Raw genomic sequence first — 20900 nt, 5'->3', positions numbered from 1 at the left:
CCGCTACGGTCGCACGTTCGAATCCTGCCTCGGGCATGGAGGTGTGTGATGTCCTTAGGTTAGTTAGGTTTAAGTAGTTCTAAGTTCTAGGGGACTGATGACCTAAGATGTTAGGTCCCATGGTGCTCAGAGCCATTTGAACCATAATCCATGCATCGAACCAGTTCACTGAAGGAAGGTACTGCTGGCCAAGGATGTGATATATCCAGTCACGAATATCAGTACAGGCTGGGTATTGACTAGACACGGATGTGATAAGATGGTGAATTGGAGATGGGTGTTGCATATCCTGTGATGATCCAAATGATCCATTCAGAGCTATGTCGACTTCGTATGTGTGAGTAGTTATTTTATAGAATGGATGTGTGTACTCGCCAGAGCTGCCACCCGTAAATCTGCTTGTGGACCTCCAAAGCTGAACCCGTCGTAATACTTAAAATGTTAATCCATGCACTTATATTTCCTTTGACGTCTGGCAATGTTCCTGGTACGCTATGGTGGTACCGTCGTACACTAACCCTAGATACTGTGTTTGTCGCAGTGCTCAAAAGGGGCACATAAGTGTTTGTTTGCCTAATGTACAAATCCCATCTCTTCTGCCGGGATTTACTGATAACCAGATCAGATGCTATGGAGATATGGTCAAACAAATGCCTTCCCGAGACAATCCTAATTATTTTTAAAAGTAACGTAACCATGTGTGCAAAACAGGGCTTCAGCCTGCGAAAGCTTGACTCCACTTTTTGAGTACAATACTCGGTTTCTGGCGAACGTTAGGTGAATATACATGTAAAATTCGTGCTAAGCGAATACTGTATCTCTGCTGGAACAATGGAGCCAAAATTTCCGCAATGACAACTGCAAAAATACCTCCACGATGTGTGTTTCCAATATGACTTCCTAGGTTCACTACGGGATAAATACAGAAAAATTTGGTGTCCTGTGGCTGACACTAAATCAGTAAATTCAAACCTAAGATTTTACAATTCATCGCACTATCTTACTGCTATATTCTGCATGGGAAACGTTGTTAGTATCCATATTGCCAGCGTCGTCTGTGTAGTCAGCAGCACATATGTTTTAAAATGTTGAAGTCACTTTTTGGATATCGTTCTAAAGAAATACTTCCTTATAAATAAACTGAATGTGATGAATTATGCCTTCATATCATGTCTAAAATCACAAATATAGTAGTGCGTTTTATAATACTTACATTGCTCGAATCCAAAACGATAATACTACGTGCCTTTTTTCTAGTTGAGAACGTAATCGCCTAAGTTCAAAGGATTCTGCAAGCAAAGGTAACCGTGATGTCTCTCTAATTTGGCTACTGGGAACCTGTAACATGCGGGTCATTATAACAAGCGATGCAAATTTGAATTGAAAGCGATTATATGTTCCTCACACAATGCAGAATTCGGCATTCAGTCACGTCCGTATTATTTCGGGACGCAATATGTATTACCGCTTTTGTAGCTGGAAGTATAATCCTTACAGCTCTGTCTAACACTGTAGATACTGTGTAATCCTTATTGACCTGTCAGAAACCCCATGTAGCTCCTTTGTAACTTACTTTTCGCAATTTCCAAAATCGGACAGCGCTTTTGTAGAGACGCTTCTTGTTCCATAGAACTTGTTTCGTGTTCGGCAACAGCAATCAGGATTATTAGCAACGGAAAATATTAAGCCATTTTTGTCTTTAATTTCTCTCTTCACGTCGTGCTTGGTCTGCGCTGTGGGGCAAATCCTTTTATTACCGTATTGCAACAAATATACAATGGTAATCGTCGTAGTAACTTCCAGAACTCATTGCACTACATCATCATCGAGCTTCGTGTTGCGTTATTCATTATTGTCACCAAAATCCTTTGCAAAATTTCTGAATTCTTGCAAGCTAAAAAGCATTTTTATTACTAGTTCGGTCTCTCTGCGTAGCACTTGTAGAGAAATAAGACAGAGAGAGGGCATGAAATAGTGCAGACTGCTGCATCTATTCGCTCAGTGAGTATTCCCTCTGAAGATGCGGAAATTCCTTCATATTCTCTCATTCGACGAAAGCGAACCACCGAAATGGTGGTCCATATGTCATGTGGAAGGCTGTAATTTTTTGATTGGCTGGTGCAGGCAAAGATCCTATCTCCAATAGCACCAGTGTGGATTCGGTATTGAGAGGCGGGCGAGATGGAATGGTTGGTAACTTGTTTAATAATTTAATTTTGAAGGCAGGCTGCCATAAACAGTGTTAAGGGTTGTTCACTCAGAACTTAACGGTATCATTTCTTATAGCTAGACTGCACAACTCTGTCTCTGATACAATATAACAAATTTTTTAATAAGAAACCTGATTTTCACGGGCACTTTGCGGAGGAGAGCGAAATAGAAGGCTACACTGAGTGAACATCATGTATTGCTCTCCTGCCTAACTTTAACAGTAAAGGTTTTCTTGTAAATTGTATTAAGATAAACAAAAGGTCGTGTTATTCGAAAGTTTTGGGTCCCAAACCATTTTTAATACTACGCTTCACCGATGTTTTGGCTTCTTTTGCGTTGGCCTTTACGCATCAGTATAACAGTACTTCAAATGTCAGCGAAGTGTGACGTGATTCAGAAACGAGAAGAGTTTTTTTCCATGCTGATACAATTATGCGCAAAACGTAAGTTTTAACCCTGTGTTACTCATGCGGGTAACGCTTGTTATCCACGTGATTTTTTCCCTCTGAACTTTGACTGGGCTGGACTCTGTTCGCTCCGTTTTCAGTACCTTTCCGATGACTCTCCATCCGGTAGCTTCAACCTTCATTGGTTCAAATGGTTCAAATGGCTCTGAGCACTATGGGACTCAACTGCTGTGGTCATAAGTCCCCTAGAACTTAGAACTACTTAAACCTAACTAACCTAAGGACAGCACACAACACCCAGCCATCACGAGGCAGAGAAAATCCCTGACCCCGCCGGGAATCGAACCCGGGAACCCGGGCGTGGGAAGCGAGATCGCTACCGCACGACCACGAGATGCGGGCAACCTTCATTGCATTTCAGTTACGCAGGGCTGCATTTTTTATGAATTATTATTGTAGCATGCAAAACACTGGTCATTCTATCCAGTGTTGTTCCTAAGCCTGAAACAAAGTAGGTGTATGTTACTTTATTGCTTTTCTGTATTCAGTCTAGCTTTCATGTGCGTAATTTTATGCGTATCCAAACTAGTTAATGCTAATTTGCTTTTTACCTAGAATAGTTAAATATGAAAAGTATATATTATCTACACTTTTAGCTTGTGGAATAAATGCAAAAGGTGTAAAAAACCTAGGACAGAATTTAGCAGAGCTCGTGATGTATGGCTGGAAGTCTTCCATGAGTTGAGTGATGATGATTCTGACAGTGATATTGCTGAATCAGAGAAGGAGGATTGCGTAAACTGAAGTGGCCATCGATCAGGAACAGAATGAGAAGTGACAGAAAATGAAGAAGTCATTGGTGTGAACGACTTTCTTTCCTTCAGGAAAAGATGGAATACCTAAATGTAGAAAAAGTAAATATTCTAACAAAGTTAGAACAAGATCTTGAATGTTGTTACGCATTTGCCTACACCCAGAATGGGCCTTCTGTAACAAAGACAAAAACAGACATTACGAAGCAATTTTTGGATGAGAGTATAATCCCCCTTATTGCAATATGTACTAATATTTACATCACTGAAGTTCATGGAACTTTTCTTGGGAAAGAAACGATAGAGAAACACATGTTATAGAGATTATAGGTTTCTTTTATTTGTAATAACTGTATGGGTCTCTGAGATGTTATAGAAAGAGTTTATCGAAGTTGTGGGATACCTCAATTGGCAACGAACTTGAATGATGCTACTTACGCATGAGTAAAAAGCGATTAAATTTCTACTTGAGATGATTAATATTTGATGTCATCTTAGATAGAGGTATTTGCATAGATAATGACACCTGCTGCAATAAATGAGGTTCTGGAGACTTTCACGAACAACTGTCAAAAATATTTATCTCCCAGTGCATACTTTATTCCTAAAATACAAATACAGCCTATACAACATTCAAAGCGTCAAAATTCACCGTTTATGTTGTGAATGGCACCTACCAGCGCACGGGCAACAGATGGTTAATATGACAATCTACTTGTTCCTCGTGTGTGTCTTATCAGGTATTCGTTCAGCTTTAACTTCATTTTTATGAGCGACAATGTGCGACCACATCGAACAATACTGGTGGAAGAGTTCTTCGAGCCGGAGGATGTTCGGTGAATTGTCGGGCCTGCCAGTTCCGACGACTTAAACGCTATCAACACGTATGGGATGCGATGCGGAGACATAATGCGACATGTCCACATGCACAATCGACAACCAGCAGTCGCTAACCACGCTGGTGGAGGAAAGGTTCGCCCTTCCGCAAGATCTCCTTACGAACTTTGTGGCCAGGAGGGTAACACGCTGAAGAGCTTGATTTGCAGTCCGAGACGATTACACAGCCTATTAATAACCATGTCCTCCTTTTGTAATGTCCGAGGGACCATCGTAAATCGGAGTGACTTCAATGTAATTATGGCCCTTGAGTAAAAGAGTCATTTTTGTTCATCTCATTGCGTATTTCCGTTACCTTCAGTGCTATATTTAGCATTTCTGTGTATGTATAATCCAAGTTCCATCGAATGACCTTACTTGGCAATGCCACATAGTGTAGAAGTTACTGTCGCCCATAACTGTACAATCTCCGCCCGTACGTTGTTTCGTTTCGTAACGCCCACTGTTCAGAGAGCTTTGATTTTCGGCACAACTAACCACTAATTGAACCCATGATCCACATTATGACTAATCCATATTTCTGATTTAAAGTTAGACATAATGATGTATTTGTTTCAGCCTCTTCTGGTACAGCGATAGTAACGAGAGACGCACCTGATGCGCCAGACCAGTACAATAAATCACAGCCAATACGTTTTTGAACGCTTTCACCAGTTGAACTTCGACCTAAACCCATCAAGTAATATCATTTCCTGGTTAAAAAGTTTGCAGCATTTTTTTAAAAAAGTTATGATGTTCGCCACTGACTGTAGAAAGTTTTTATTTTGTCAATTGTACATAATTCCGTCCTTAAGGCCATTATCCAGCGGTGCACTTCAGACGACTCTGCTTCAGCACACATCAGACATTAGCATCCTTCGACATGTAGACTTGTCACCGTCGTTTATAACAGTGAGAAAACAGCCATGAGAAATTAATTCACGGAAATATTCATACCTTAAAGTGACAAGTATTGAAAAGAATTTGAGAAAAAGGAGTTTTTTTCTTTATAAAGACATTTTTTCGTACTCCAGAATGAACATACTGCATTGTAAACGCCGCTGGTATGTTGCGTTTCAGAGAGAAATCGACTCATACAGGCCGTAATGTTACGGACTGTTCTGGAAGGAAAACAACATGGAAATACACCTTTCACTTCTTACGTTTTCCTAGATAACGTTATTTCGAGCTAAATCACATCCTCCACCTTGCTGAAAACGCGCAACCATTCACTAACCTTTCTCAACGGGGTAGTTGCTAATGGTGTTGGTTAATGAACGAAGGCTATAATCAGAAGTTTAATGCCATCTTCCTCACATCTTTCAAGCAACTCTGTACCTTACTGATTAAATGTAGACTGCTGCTCTACTGAGTAAAACAGTATCTGTTTACAATGCAACAAAGTTCTTAGTGGAATAGGAGAGCGTAAGTCAAACCGAAATAGGCGTTTACAAAAATATCATTTAAACATTCAGTTCCTCGCTGCTCGAAGTGTTTATATTTCGAATCAATTTAGAATAGACCGTAGTTTAGATTTTTTTTTTCACTCTGTGACCTCTTACGTAACGTACTTTGTTTCCTCCTTTACATGAAAATGACCGTATATTTTTTGACCGTTATACATGTGTGTTTCCAAAGAGATTTGCGTTTCTAAAGAATGGATAACGAAAGGTTCTTATGGAAATATTACTCTGACGAAGTCAAATGAAGCTTTCTCATTTAAGTATTTCAGTGCGAGACACTTATAGCGGACGACTAATCACTCCTTTGTTTTGGCAGACGCTGTATTAAGGGAATTGTTCTCTTTTACTGGGCAGTTGTAACAACGAAATTATGTTCATACACATATTCAGGAACTTCATATCCAGTTGGTGATTTTAGTGAGATTCGGATTAACAGATTGTTTTGACACCAGCAGTAACGTTTGTAGCAGTTCTGCGTTCCCAAGTCATAATTAAGTGTATGTGGTGATAAACGAAGGTGTTACTTGGTTTGAGATGGGGATGATTCTGCTTGCGTGTGATACAGTTCTGTGTAGTGGTATGGGCCACCGTATGATTCAGCCTACAATTTTTTAGATGCGGATGATTCTGCTTGCGTGTCATACAGTTCTGTGGAGTGGTGTGGGGCACCGTATGATTCAGCCTACAACTGCAGTTACTGGGAGAGTAATGGGCCAAATATTCAAGGGGCGCTTAATAAGTAATACAACACACATTTCTGATAGCATGTTGGTATTATTCGGGATTAAACAATACGCCTCGTTAGTCCTCACTCTTTTGGCTACAAAACCCTAATTAGCATCACATTCTCTGATCAATGCGACAGCTTTACTCCACATCTTTGTGAGGTCCTGTATTCTCGCAAGGTACTACTCTATTGGTCGACGTCGGACGTAACGTCTTGCTGCATCACCCACGTTCTGCTCGCTACATCCAATCAATTCCGCACGCATGGTTCTTCGTTGTACTTCGTAGTTTTCTATTAGGTGCTGAAGAACCCAGTGGGCACACACGTTTGAGTACGCAACTGGTGGACGAGCAACAGACACGTCCAGCTGAGCAGCGAGGTGTTTGACGGTGATCCGTCAATCTCTTCGAATGAGATTGTCAGCACTTTGCAACACTGCAGGAGTAGCAGACGTGTGTGGCCGACCAGCACGCGGGAGATTGGACAGATTTACGCGACCTTGTTGCGATGATGACAAACGCCTGCCCAACGACTCATCGTGCTTTTGTTCATTACCACGTCTCCGTAGACGATGCCGATGAATATCTTCGATGCTCTGGTTTTCCGTCAAAAGAAACTCAACGGCAGTAGTCTGCTTCGATCGCACTTCCACTACAGACGTCATTTTGATGGCTACGCTTAGCGCCACCTCCGTCGGAAGCTCATGATACTATAGGGGCTGAAGAGGGATTATTCCACGATGTCCCACAACAAATTCCACATTTTTTTCAGCCTAAATTGGCCGAGAAGAAAAAACGTGTTGTATTATTTATTTAATGTTCCTCTTATAAATGGATTCCGTTGGATATATCTCAACACGTCGTTCTTAACATGACGAAATCGACATATCCATTACTATTATTTAATCTAATGGGCAGCGCTAGGAGCGCCATAAGAGTGATAACAGCAGAAAAGTAGTAAAATGCATGAGGACCTGCGTAGACTAAATTACTATTGCAGAGGCTGCCAGTTGGTCCTGATCGTAAGTGTACGTAACGTACTAAGTATAGATGGACGAACAGATCCAATGGAGTTCAAATACATTAAGAATATTGGCAAATGTTAACGGGAAACAGTGAGAACTGTTGGTGTAACCAGTGGGACCGATCGGAAGCGGGATTAACATAAGAAGCTAGAGATAGGAAAACAGATGCGAGGCTGACAATCGTGGGAAGAATTTTATGGCTTCCAAGACACTCGTTTTGAGGCTTAAACACATTCGTTCGACCTGTTCATTAGTGTTGGCCATTGGGCTAAGACACCTTTTAAGTAGGACAAATGTAAGTGATAAATATCATTTAGCAAGTGCAAGTACGTCGCAAAGATGTTAAAGAAACTCAAATGGCAGATGTAAATAGAGTGCCTTTGTGTATGGCGTGAAGTTCCATAAGCGTACATTTCAAGATGTGTCGGGCAATATTGATATTGCTATCTTATTACTTTATCCCACGTACACTACCTGACAAAAAGTATCTGGACATGCTTATGTAATGGGAAACAGACCATTGGATGTCAAGAGAGGTAGACCTGCCGGTGTGAAACGAGGGAAGATGTTGTCAGTAAAGAAGCGGTAACAGCAGAATAGGTTCATAAGGGGACCTCAATGACTTCGAATGTGCACTAGTCTTTGGATGTCTCCTGTGCACCAAATCAATCAAGGACATTTCAACAACCTGTAATGCGGAAACAGGAAGAAAAAACCACAGATAAATCATGAGTAAGCGAACCTCATGTACTGACGTGCAGGTACTGAATTCCAAAGTGCTGTCAGCAGCCTAGCCAGCACGGTGACTCTGCACAGCGAGAAAAATGAACTGCGTGCAATGACTAAGCATCTGCTAATAAGCTACACATTTCTGTAGGCAAGGTTAAGCGCAGATTGGGGTTGTCCAAAGAACGACGCTACTGCAGAGTTATTGATTGGAAATGAGTTACAGTGATGAACAACGTTACGCCCTCACTTCAATCCCATGGTAAGGTTTGGGTCTGGCGAATGCCTGCAGAATTTTAAATGGCATCGTAAGTAGTGTCAGCAGTGAAGAATAGAAGCGGTGGTTTTGTAGTTAAGAGTTTTTCTCGCGGTGAAGGTGTATGGCCTAATAGCACGTAAGAAAGCACATCATGCGAATGGAGATTGTCACATTTCACAGCACTGTGTGCCAATACAGTAAATGAACAGTTCATAAACGACGACTGTTTGTAATAGCATGACAGTGCACCCTATCATAAAGCAGTATCTGTGAATCAGAAGTTTGTGAGCCATAACGTTCGTGAAATCGATTGGCAGACCTTAATCCAGTGGAACACCTTTGGAACGAGTGAGAACGTCGGCTTCGCTGCAGACCCCAGCGTCCAAAATTACTACCCTCTCTGGTTCCTGTTCTTGAGGATTAACGGCCTACCATTCCTCCACAGGCAGACATGTCACTGATATTGTCGACAGGAGAGTACAAGCTGACATAAAGGCTAAGGGTTGACATACCCCATATTTATGTCCACTAATAAGTACCCGGATTTTGATAAAATAATGTACACATCATGGTATGACCACACGAAGAAAATTAGAGAAATGGGAGCTTATACGGGCGCTTATCGGCAGTCTCTCTTTCCACATACTTGTATGAAGCAGGGAACAGGGCAAAATTGTAGTGGAACCACGTGTACCATCTGCCATGCATCATCTGGTGGCTTGCGGAGTGTAGAAGTAAAAACACACAACGCCGTTAGAAAATAACGAGATAAAGGAATCAGGACGACCTAAAAAGATGTCCGCCATGTCACAAGCATATGACAGACAAACGTGGAAATTCTGGCTGCTTGTTGTTCCTAACAGAATTCTTTGGCGTATAAAAAAAGGTGGCCACAGGAAGACTTGGTGCCAGCTATAAATATACAATACCAAATGCTATTGTCCTTTTAATGTATCACTAGGAGGCCAATGAGAGTAATGTTTGGCACATAAAGGGCAGAAGCTCTGCTCCGTTGGAGAATCAGAGGAGGTTCAGATGACGTTTATGTACAGTCGCTGTATTCGAGAGACGAAAACTCTGCCGCTGTTTTGGAGGTGAAAGCCTCGCTGCTGTTTGCAGGAATGACCACTCATCTCGGGGCATCTTCATAACAACAGTAGTTATTTGTTTTCCCATCTACGCCTGATGTCTTTTTTGAGAGCTCCTTAGCAAGATTTCTCCTAGTTGCTGGATCTGGCCCACAAGGAGTTATTACTACTTTGCCACCAATTGGCATCAGTGTCATATCACTCCCTGAATGATGGGCCTTAAATCTATTACGGCTTCTGCTTCTGTTATAATGGTGTTACGGCTCTCTTCATTCACCCTGAGAGTGACCATACACGCTCCTCAAGCGTCGCTTCATGAAGCCTTTCATGCGTACGCAGTAGCCTCCCCACCCAAACCCCTCGGTGTATGTACTTGCAAGTGATTCCACGGTGGGCGTAGAGTACTGTATGTCACTATGCTGCACAGTTTTGAAGAGCTCAGAATGTTCTCTGTTGGCTGCATCGAATGATGTGACATTGTCTGAGTAAACTGTCTGCGGTAGACTTCAACATCCTACATAACGTTGCGAGGTCGTTAGAAATCTATAAGTGGAAGTACAGGTGACAAGGTCTTATTTGAATAGTACCAGGTAGAAAATTTTTGCTTGATATCTAATTTTAACACATAATGTTCCAGTTAAATCAGTGTCTGTTTCTGCATACGGTCTTGAAAGCTCAGTGTTTCTAATGGTGGTGGAACATTCATTTATACATCTCGGTGACTGTGTATTATCTTGTACTACAAACAAGAGTGAAGAACTCTCCGAACAAATTGTGTACACGGAGGTGATGCAGCCTTATATTTTCGTGTTTAATGAGAACTCACATGAAATGGTGACGTCCGTCCCGTATACTGGAAATTTCTGCGATGTGAATAGTGAAACACCTTGTATACTACCACAGAGCCTAATCACGCCACTTGACAAGAAAACGTTTTCTCGAGCAATTTTTGGTACTTTGGGTAACAGTTTCCCTTACGCAATGCAGACAGGTCGGCATGGTCATCAGAAATCTGTTGTAGGATACAGCGGTCACAAATTCATTTTAAACAGCATCTCTACTAACTCATGTGAGTAGTACCCAGTAGGACTTGACTCTCATTTGATACAGTATGTACGGATGTAATGTAATTACAGAGCAGTGAAATTACCAGTGATTCTCATCTTGTTGCCTATTATAAGTCGAAATTCCAGGCCAGTTGTGTGCAGAATTCGTCAGAGTTGAAATAAATTTGGCAATGATAAATAGGGCTCCATTTACCGTTAGCTGAGTCACATTTATTCCGAGTTTGGCTTATAGCATTCATCTGGGTAGATCCGAGATATTCAGTGGTTATGAATGGTTGTCTTCTGATACTCCTGGTGGAATTCACTACCAGACGTTAAGTTTTATTGATTGATCTACTTCTAGTCCTCCTGCTAGATGATATGTAGAATTTTGACCTCAACGACCTATTGACTGGATATATTGAAGGTCACTGTTTCTGTCACTCGATTACAAACGAGAGTTTTCCATTTGTTTGGATCGTTCCGTAATTACTCCAAAATGGCCGTTCTACCGCTCCGAAAGTTGTTCTGTTAGCATCAAACCCTGTTTCGTGGAAAATTAACGAAGCCATCATTGGTGTTATCGCTGTAAGCAATATGTAGTTGTATCTATATAAAAACAGCGCCACAAGCTCTTCTAGTTGCGCCATAGAAAACATGCACTTCTGCAAAATCACATGTGCCTCTCATACCTGTCCGTCTAGGAACTCTCAACGCTAACATGTGATGAGGACTGAGACGTAATAGGTCTAAGTAGGTGGATGGTCTGTGGGCAAAACACTTTCCCACACAGTACATGTCAGCCACGTGCACTGGAAGACTAGTGGAGCAAGAATCACAATGCCTGTGAGTAAACCAGGACGGACACAAAACTATCTGCTCGGAGAACGTTTCTCTCGGTTATCATTTTGTCGCTCACGTCTTCAGCTATCTATAGGCAATCGCTGGAGACACATTTAGTGCTCCGACCGATTCCCAGACTTGCGCTGTGGGCTTGGTTCCGAGACCTTTGGCATGACGTACTGGTTTCGATTCTTTCGAATTAGTCACCAACTAGAAAATGGAAGGCTTGGTTGCAGGAAGATTGCTGCCTGTTCATCGTAAACTGTAGCATCGTCGTCACCGTCTCACACGCTATCTACGGAATAGTTCATTGATTTCTACTGTCAATTAATACTGACACTAGTAGATATTTGTCACGTTTAGTGCTGCTAGCCCACTTACAGCTGCTGAGAAAGAGAATGGCAGTCTCGCCAGAAGACAAAGAGAGTGACCGTTACAAAACATTTTCATGCAAACATCAGTCCAGCTTCCAAAGTGACATCGACTCTTACTAAGTATTCTCTTCTTCCACAGGATAACCACAGCATTTATGAAAAGACTATGTAACATCGTTATGAACTTATTGTAAAATTGTTTTTCACATGCCATTTAGCCTGAAGATGAGGTATTCCCTTGAAACACGTCGCTAAATAAATAAGTAATACAACACTTGCCCGCGAAAGGCAAAGGTCCCGAATTCGAGCCTCGGTCGGGCACACAGTTTTAATCTGCCAGGAAGTTTCATATCAGCGCGCACTCCGCTGCAGAATGAAAATCTCGTTCTGGAAACATCCCCCAGGCTGTAGCTAAACCATGTCTCCTCAGTATCCTTTCTTTCAGGAGTGCTAGTTCTGCAAGGTTCGCAGGAGAGCTTCTGTAAAGTTTGGAAGGTAGGAGACGAGATACTGGCAGAAGTAAAGCTGTGAGGACAGGGCGTGAGTCGTGCTTCGGTAGCTCAGATGGTACAGCACTTGCCCGCGAAAGGCAAAGGTCCCGAGTTCGAGTCTCGGTCGGGCACACAGTTTTAATCTGCCAGGAAGTTTCATATCAGCGCACACTCCGCTGCAGAGTGAAAATCTCATTCTAGAAGTAATACAACAGTCAACAAAGTTTGTGACTGCTAGCGGTAATTTAAAAAACCTTTACATATTTCTTGAGACAGTCACGGTCGAAAAATAGTCAAAATGGCTTCAGTTGATTCATTGTTATTGCGACCATGTCTAAAGTAGTGGTAGTAGTGGTTCGTCTTCTTCAGGATATCCCCTCGCAGTACGTACAGAAAGGATATGAATTCAGTTGTCTCTTCTTCTTGTCACTCATAGTTTCAACCTACACATGGAAGGCAGATGTCACTGGTACAAAATTTTTTGTGGAACGGTATTTGCACGTAGACAGATTGTGGTGCTGGTAACCTCCACCTCTTTGTTAAGGTACCCCTCACAGTGAGCGAGATTCCCCTTTGGATCATTTGATTTCGCCAATGTTTAAGCCAGTGTCTGCAAATTTGTCCTGGGAATGTATACAGCAGTTTTGCGGTGAGTATTCTCTCATAAGAATCCACATCTTCTCTAGTGCTGGTAGTGCTTGCATACACTTACGGCATTCAGTGACGTTTTTATTGAGAGTCTCTGCACTGCCTGAAGTAGAAGCGTTAAGGTTCGTCAAGAAGTCAGAGGGATTTCACATAGATCTGTTCCTGCCTCCGTACCTGGGTTTCAAAATTTGTTTCGCCTACTCGAAAGTGTCAGCTGTAGCAGCAGTGCCATTGACCAAACCCTTGAGTTCTCCATCTATGGACCCACGGAGGAATATGTGCTTACTTATGATCGATGCCATCGGATTTTCATCTTTGGACGCTATGAACTGTTCACAAAACCTAGGTCATACTTGTATGTCATATGAGAATGGATGAAAAATGATAGGTAACTTGATGTCTACGGAAGCATGTTGGTGAGCTACAGAAGTTGGTAAATATGCCTCTTTTACCACGGCTCTTTTCCATAAGTATTCTGATTTGCCATTGTCTTCAGTAGAAAGACTTCAATTGTAGCTTTCCTTTTTGAGGGATATTCCTCCGTCTCGTGGTAGCTTGTTATTAACAGCAGTTACTTGTTTTTCCACTTGCGGCAAATGTCCTTTTTGACCTCCCGCTTCTGTCGACTCTCTCGGCAAGATACGACATGTCGTAGTTGCTCGTTATGACCCACATGGAGTGGTTACTAGTTTGCCATCAGTTACGAAGTGGGCTGGCGTCAGTGCCGTATGGCACTCACCTTGAGCGATTGGTTTTGAGTTTATTGGGGATTTTACTTTCTTCAGAGCGCTACTGTCGCTCTCTTCATCCTCCTGAGAGCGACCAGGCACCTTCCTCAAGCAAGGCCTCGTGGAGCTTTTCATGCTTTTCCACCAGCGTCCACACTCAGCCAGTCTTAATAGAGTATCCTTCCAGATGAAACCAAGGTGGGAATAGTAGTACTGTATATCAGTATGCTAGAGACTTTTGCAGAACTGAGAAAGTTATGTATTGGCTCCACGGAATTGTGTAGCATTGCCTGAGTAAATTTTGAGCGGTTCGCTTTTGCAACCTGAAAGTGGTGCGAGACCGTCTGAAACCTATCAGTTGGTATGTACATAGCAAACTCATTATGGTAAGAATTGCACATTAGGTGGTGTGGGTGAATAGGAACATTTTTAACATACAATGTTCCAGTGAAATTAATATCTTTTACAGAGAAAGGTCATGGTGATAGAGCCTACATTCATTCGTATCGACGACTCTGTATTATCTTGTAGCGCAAGTAAGAACGATGACCTGTCCAAACAAAATGCCGTCCTTGCAGCGTGCAAGATGCTTTACACAGTTCTGTGGACACAGTGCATTCGCCGAGATGATACAGTCTGTTTAATGAGAACCTCCGTGAAATGCTGAACTTCGTTGAGTGTAATGGATGTTCCTATGAGATTGCCAGTGCAAGAAGTGGTAGCCTAACACAGAGCCGAATCACGCCACTTGACAGGAAAGCGTTTTCTAGAGCGATCTTTGACGTTTTGGCTAACTGTTTCCCCTTACACCTTGCAGACAGTTTGGCATGACTATCAGAAGTCTGTTGGGGGATATAGCGGCGACAAGTTCGGTATGAACTTCACATCTAGTGAGTCATGTGAGTACGATCCAGTAGGAGTATGTACGCACGTTCTACAATTACGGGGCACTGAAATATCAGCTCTCCTAATCTTGTTATTTGCTATATCAATACATCGAAATAGGTCAGATGTGTGCAGTATTCGTCGGTATGAATAAATTTTGGGGTGATTTATATGGTTTCATTGATGGTGAGTAGAGCGAATTTTACTGGAGTTTGGATTCTAGCATTCGTTTGAGTAGACGTACGATATCCAGCGGCCATAAATGCTTGTCTTCTGATAGTCATGGTCGGCCTTACGACCAGAACTCAGGTGTTACACTTGATCTGCATCTAGTCCCCGTGTTAGACTATCTGCAGAATTTTGATCGCAAGGTCAGACTGGATGTAGTGTAATTCGGTACCATTTGTTTGTGTCGTTTCGAGATCACTCCAAGGTGACTATTGAGTCACTCCACAAAGTAGCTCTGTTGGGATCAAACCCCGTTTCCTGGCAAAGTAACGAAGAGTTTATGAGCCGTCTAGTATGGAAAACGGTTTTGACTTGTAGATGGATACCTTCTTCATTAGTTCTTGCTGCAAACAGTGTGTAGTTGCACGTACATAAAAAGAATAGCTCCACAGGCTCTTCCAGATGCACCGCAGAACACATGCACCTCTACAGAATAACATGTGCCTATCATGCCTATCCATGTGAGAATGCACAACGCTCGCACGTCTTGGAATCTGACACCTAAGATGGCAAGTGCGTGGAAGATCTGTAGGAAAAATTTCCTCCCATGGAAAACATCTTGGCTACATGTCTTCGAAGATTAGTTTCGCAAGAATCACAGTACCTGTGAACAAACCAAGACGGTCATGAAACTGAGCGTCATCTCAAAGCACGTTTCTCTTGGCTGCCATTTTGATGGTAACTTCTGGAGCCATCTATTGGCAGTCAGGGGAGACAGTCATCTTCCGTGCTCCAATTTATTTCCCACCTTTGCGCTGTGGTATTGGTTCCAAGGTTTTTGGCATGCCGTACTGACTTCATTATCCTTTATAAGTAGTCACAAGCGAAAGGCTTGTTTGCAAGAAAATGTTGTCTGTTCATGGTAAATAGCTGTAGACTCGTCAGCGTGTATCAAACCAGCTACAAAATAGTTCATGTGTGTAAACTGTTAACCAGCTGTGACAGTCGTGGATATTTGTCGCTATATGCTGTTGTTAGTTCGGTAGTAAATTCTGAAAGAAGCACATCATTTGGCATAAATATAAATGGTAAACGTCTGAATCCCTGCGCTCGAGAAAAGCACATTCCCGATCCGAGTCAAGCATACAACTCTGCGCTATTCTCCGTCATCTCGGAAGTTTTGCGAGACAGGGAGTCGCTTGTGTATTAATGCGCTCTAATGACAATTTCTCCAAGTCCCAAAAGCGACGCACTGACTGAAACTGCCCCGAATGAAGTTGATAGTTCCCTTGTTACTTTTAGTACCATTTCAGTTTCCACTAAGAGGATTTCTGAGGACTCTAGACACATGAATAAATGAAGTTGACACTTTAAAGGGCTTTTCCAAGGTCACATTTTTTCCAGTAAGTAATCAGCTCCAATGAGAATTCCACCAGGCATACCTTCAGTATCTCCTCTCGGATCGGCTACCAGTCTACCTCACCCTACATCTTTTTGTACGACTGATTGATGTGAGAAATCATTACTGCGTTGTTGGAGTATCACGTCATATCAAAGTGAACCTTACTCCTTAAGACAGGTGGAGTGCAGGATGATTCAGATCTCGATACCTCCAGAGTTGTGGTTCCAGTTCCATTGATGTGGAGAAATTCGGTCAGTGAATGGATAATAAAACTTCATCACCTACTTATGATGGCGTCAGTGTCCCATAGCGGTTGGTCTCTTATGAGAAATCTGCCAGCCTTTGAGGTAGCAAGTCGTAGTTTCAGATACTATTGCAGATGCAAATGTAGTGAACACCGTTACATTTCCGACTGCATGCTTTCCCAGTTTAAAGCACTGTTTCTGTAGTGGCCACGACTAAGGCCCTGGAAGCGGCTGTTCGTTTTCTTCAGGATATCTATTGTAGCTTGTAAGATTGAATACTTTCGGAAATCTTTGCTCCAGAGTCTTTGCAGTCCTATTTTCTCCATTCATCTCAATCTTCACATGAAAACTAGCTGGAATTAGCACATAATTCTTTTTCGGAACGAATCTCCACGTATTTGGTGTGTGGTGATGGCTCCCTCTATCTCTTCATTAAGAAAGTGCGGAGTGTGTGAGGTTCCTCTTTTGAATCTTTTGCCTTCGGTCAAGACTGCATTTGGAATTTTTTCTGTGGATGCGAATAGGATTTTGCGGCGAGCACTTTTTTAGTAGTTGTGGTGCCTGAATCTGCTTATGGCAATGTAGGTATTGTTGGGTGTAGGTATTTTTTAGTGTCGCTGGATTGTCTGACGTTGAAGCATAAGGTTATCCAAGAAGTCAGGGGCGTTTGGATGATTCTGTATTTCAATTCAAAATTTGCTTCATCTGCTTGGAATAGTCAGCTGTAATAACAGTATCGACCAAAGGCTTGAGTTCTACATCTAAAGATCCACAGAGGAATATGGATTTATTTATAATCGATACCATCAGGTAGGTCTATGGAGGCTACGAACTATTCCCAGAATCGAGGTCATGCTTCTGTGTAACATGAGAAAGGTTGCAATCCAACAGTATCAAACTTAATATCTGCATAGTTATGTTGGTGAACTGCTGAATTTGGCTACTGCATATCAGCTGCATTTCTATACCCTGAACATGTTCCTCCCAAAAATCTTTCGCCCTTGCGATAGCACGATTGCATTTGTTACTGTAATCATCAAAAACCTCTTCTTATTTTTTTAAATTATTGTGATTTCATTCCCCTACCTCATATGGGCTGGGGGCGGCTGGCAGCGACACAATCTGCTGCTATTCAGCCAAGTGACATTACAGAGAATAAAAGGCGATAGAAAGGGGGACATAATAACATAATTTGTGGAGACAATTGGGGTTAAAATATACACTGAGACAGAGACGATCATTGTGGGCTGGGTAGAAAAATTCGACATAGAGTTTGAAAAACGCATTTGGCGGTTTGTGGAACTCATAAAATACGTGAAGTCACACGTGCAAGTTAAATGTTGGCCACAGTATTGAAACACTCCAGAACAAAGACACTTTGAAACCATTGCAAGAGATGGAGCACACACGACGCAGAAATAAAATGAATCTGCCAGGAGGGGCCTGCCGAGGGAGAGGTGGCCTAAGGGGAGGGAGAAGAGGGGAGAGAAGGTGCAGTGGGAGAAGGGTGCCTGGAGCAGGTGGGATAAAACTAAAAGGGGGGTAGGGAGCGCACCAAGGGGCAGGAGACAGGTGAGGTGGGAGACAGAGAGGGGAGGTAAGTCAGGAGGGAGTGCAGAGATACAGAAGGAGTTGCAGAAAAGGGAGGGGTTTGACGAGGGAGGAAAACTGCTCAGAGTAAGGAAAGAGGAGGGGAGAGGGAGTCCTGAGGAGTGGAAGGAGTGAAGCTAGGGTTAGAGTTGGTAAGAGGGGTAGATATCAGGGCACCGCTCATCATCCAGGAGGGGTAGATGCTGGAAGGGAAGGGAGGTGGAGGGTGTGGAGATGGAGAAAGGGTGCGACACCACAGTAAAGGGATGACAACAGGCTGGAAGTAAAGAGGATAGAAGACACTGAAGGGCAAGGGGGGGGGGGAATCGAGTCTGCGGACGATGTACAGGGTGGGGATGTGTTTGAGGAAAAGGAAGATGTGCAAAGGGGATGAGGTCATATAGGATCCATGTGGGGCACAGGAGGTGGATGCAGATGGTGAGGTGGAGTGTATGACCTTCAAGGATTTGCAGGGCTTTATAGAATCTGGGAGGGGCAGAAATCCAGGCGACACTGGCATAACAAAGGATGGGATGGATCAAGGATTTGGAGATGTGAGGGATGTCCCTATGTCTGGCTGGACAGGAATTTCCAGAGGCAGAATCTATTGTGGGTCTTTGTGTTGGATCATAAGGAGATGGGGAATCCAGGTGAGTTGACAGTCGAGTATAAGGCCAAGGTATTTCAGGGTATAAGTGAGGTGGATAGGACGACCATAAATAGTGAGGTAAAAATCGTGTAGCTGGAAGGAGCGGGTGGTACGGCCTATGATGATTGCCTGGGTCTTGGAAGGGTGATGCGATGGAGCCACTGGTTGCACCAGGTGGAGTACTGGTCAAGGAGGATTTTAAGGGTTTGTTGGGACCATTGAAGGGTCAGGAAGGCGTTGTCATCAGCTAACTGAAGGAGGTAAAAAGGCTGAGGAAGTGAGGGCATATGTATACAGGAGATAGAGGAGATGGAAAGGATAGAGTCTTGGGGCACCCCAGAGGTGGGATGGAATGTACAGGAGTTGGTATTGTGGATAGTGACATAGGAGGGACAACAGGAGAGGAAGGAAGCTACTAGGGAGACGAAATTGATGGGAAGAGTGTAGGCCTGGAGTTTCTTCTTCCTAGCCTCATATTCGGTGTCATCTAACATACACTCCTGGAAATTGAAATAAGAACACCGTGAATTCATTGTCCCAGGAAGGAGAAACTTTATTGACACATTCCTGGGGTCAGATACATCACATGATCACACTGACAGAACCACAGGCACATAGACACAGGCAACAGAGCATGCACAATGTCGGCACTAGTACAGTGTATATCCACCTTTCGCAGCAATGCAGGCTGCTATTCTCCCATGGAGACGATCGTAGAGATGCTGGATGTAGTCCTGTGGAACGGCTTGCAATGCCATTTCGACCTGGCGCCTCAGTTGGACCAGCGTTCGTGCTGGACGTGCAGACCGCGTGAGACGACGCTTCATCCAGTCCCAAACATGCTCAATGGGGGACAGATCCGGAGATCTTACTGGCCAGGGTAGTTGACTTACACCTTCTAGAGCACGTTGGGTGGCACGGGATACATGCGGACGTGCATTGTCCTGTTGGAACAGCAAGTTACCTTGACGGTCTAGGAATGGCAGAACGATGGGTTCGATGACGGTTTGGATGTACCGTGCACTATTCAGTGTCCCCTCGACGATCACCAGTGGTGTACGGCCAGTGTAGGAGATCGCTCCCCACACCATGATGCCGGGTGTTGGCCCTGTGTGCCTCGGTCGTATGCAGTCCTGATTGTGGCGCTCACCTGCACGGCGCCAAACACGCATACGACCATCATTGGCACCAAGGCAGAAGCGACTCTCATCGCTGAAGACGACACGTCTCCATTCGTCCCTCCATTCACGCCTGTCGCGACACCACTGGAGGCGGGCTGCACGATGTTGGGGCGTGAGCGGAAGACGGCCTAACGGTGTGCGGGACCGTAGCCCAGCTTCATGGAGACGGTTGCGAATGGTCGTCGCCGATACCCCAGGAGCAACAGTGTCCCTAATTTGCTGGGAAGTGGCAGTGCGGTCCCCTACGGCACTGCGTAGGATCCTACGGTCTTGGCGTGCATCCGTGCGTCGCTGCGGTCCGGTCCCAGGTCGACGGGCACGTGCACCTTCCGCCGACCACTGGCGACAACATCGATGTACTGTGGAGACCTCACGCCCCACGTGTTGAGCAATTCGGCGGTACGTCCACCCGGCCTCCCGCATGCCCACTATACGCCCTCGCTCAAAGTCCGTCAACTGCACATACGGTTCACGTCCACACTGTCGCGGCATGCTACCAGTGTTAAAGACTGCGATGGAGCTCCGTATGCCACGGCAAACTGGCTGACACTGACGGCGGCGGTGCACAAATGCTGCGCAGCTAGTGCCATTCGACGGCCAACACCGCGGTTCCTGGTGTGTCCGCTGTGCCGTGCGTGTGATCATTGCTTGTACAGCCCTCTCGCAGTGTCCGGAGCAAGTATGGTGGGTCTGACACACCGGTGTCAATGTGTTCTTTTTTCCATTTCCAGGAGTGTATATTGGTTCGGGTCGTTAAGTGTGGTCAACTTTTCAAAGATTTCTGGAATGTGGTCCTGACAATGTCTATCTTTCTTTTCTGGGGTAGAAAAAAAGAAAGCCTTAATCTGGCTTCGCGACGTATTACATTCTAGCTTGAGTCGTAGTTTCGTGAGAGTTGTAGCTGCTTCTGTCATAGTGTGCTGGCCTTTGATTACCGCCACGAGGATGCGTCTGTGCTTGTACTCACGTAACAGCATGTCCGCTCTTGTTAAGGGGCTCCGGAACACCCTGTACTTGCAATGTTAAAATAACACTTATAAATTACATCTTTTGTCAC

The sequence above is a fragment of the Schistocerca americana genome, chromosome 7 (genome assembly GCF_021461395.2).
Source record: "Schistocerca americana isolate TAMUIC-IGC-003095 chromosome 7, iqSchAmer2.1, whole genome shotgun sequence".
Classification (NCBI taxonomy): Eukaryota; Metazoa; Arthropoda; class Insecta; order Orthoptera; family Acrididae; genus Schistocerca; species Schistocerca americana.
The sequence above is the reverse complement of the archived record's forward strand: the minus strand, read 5'-3'. Positions refer to the sequence as shown.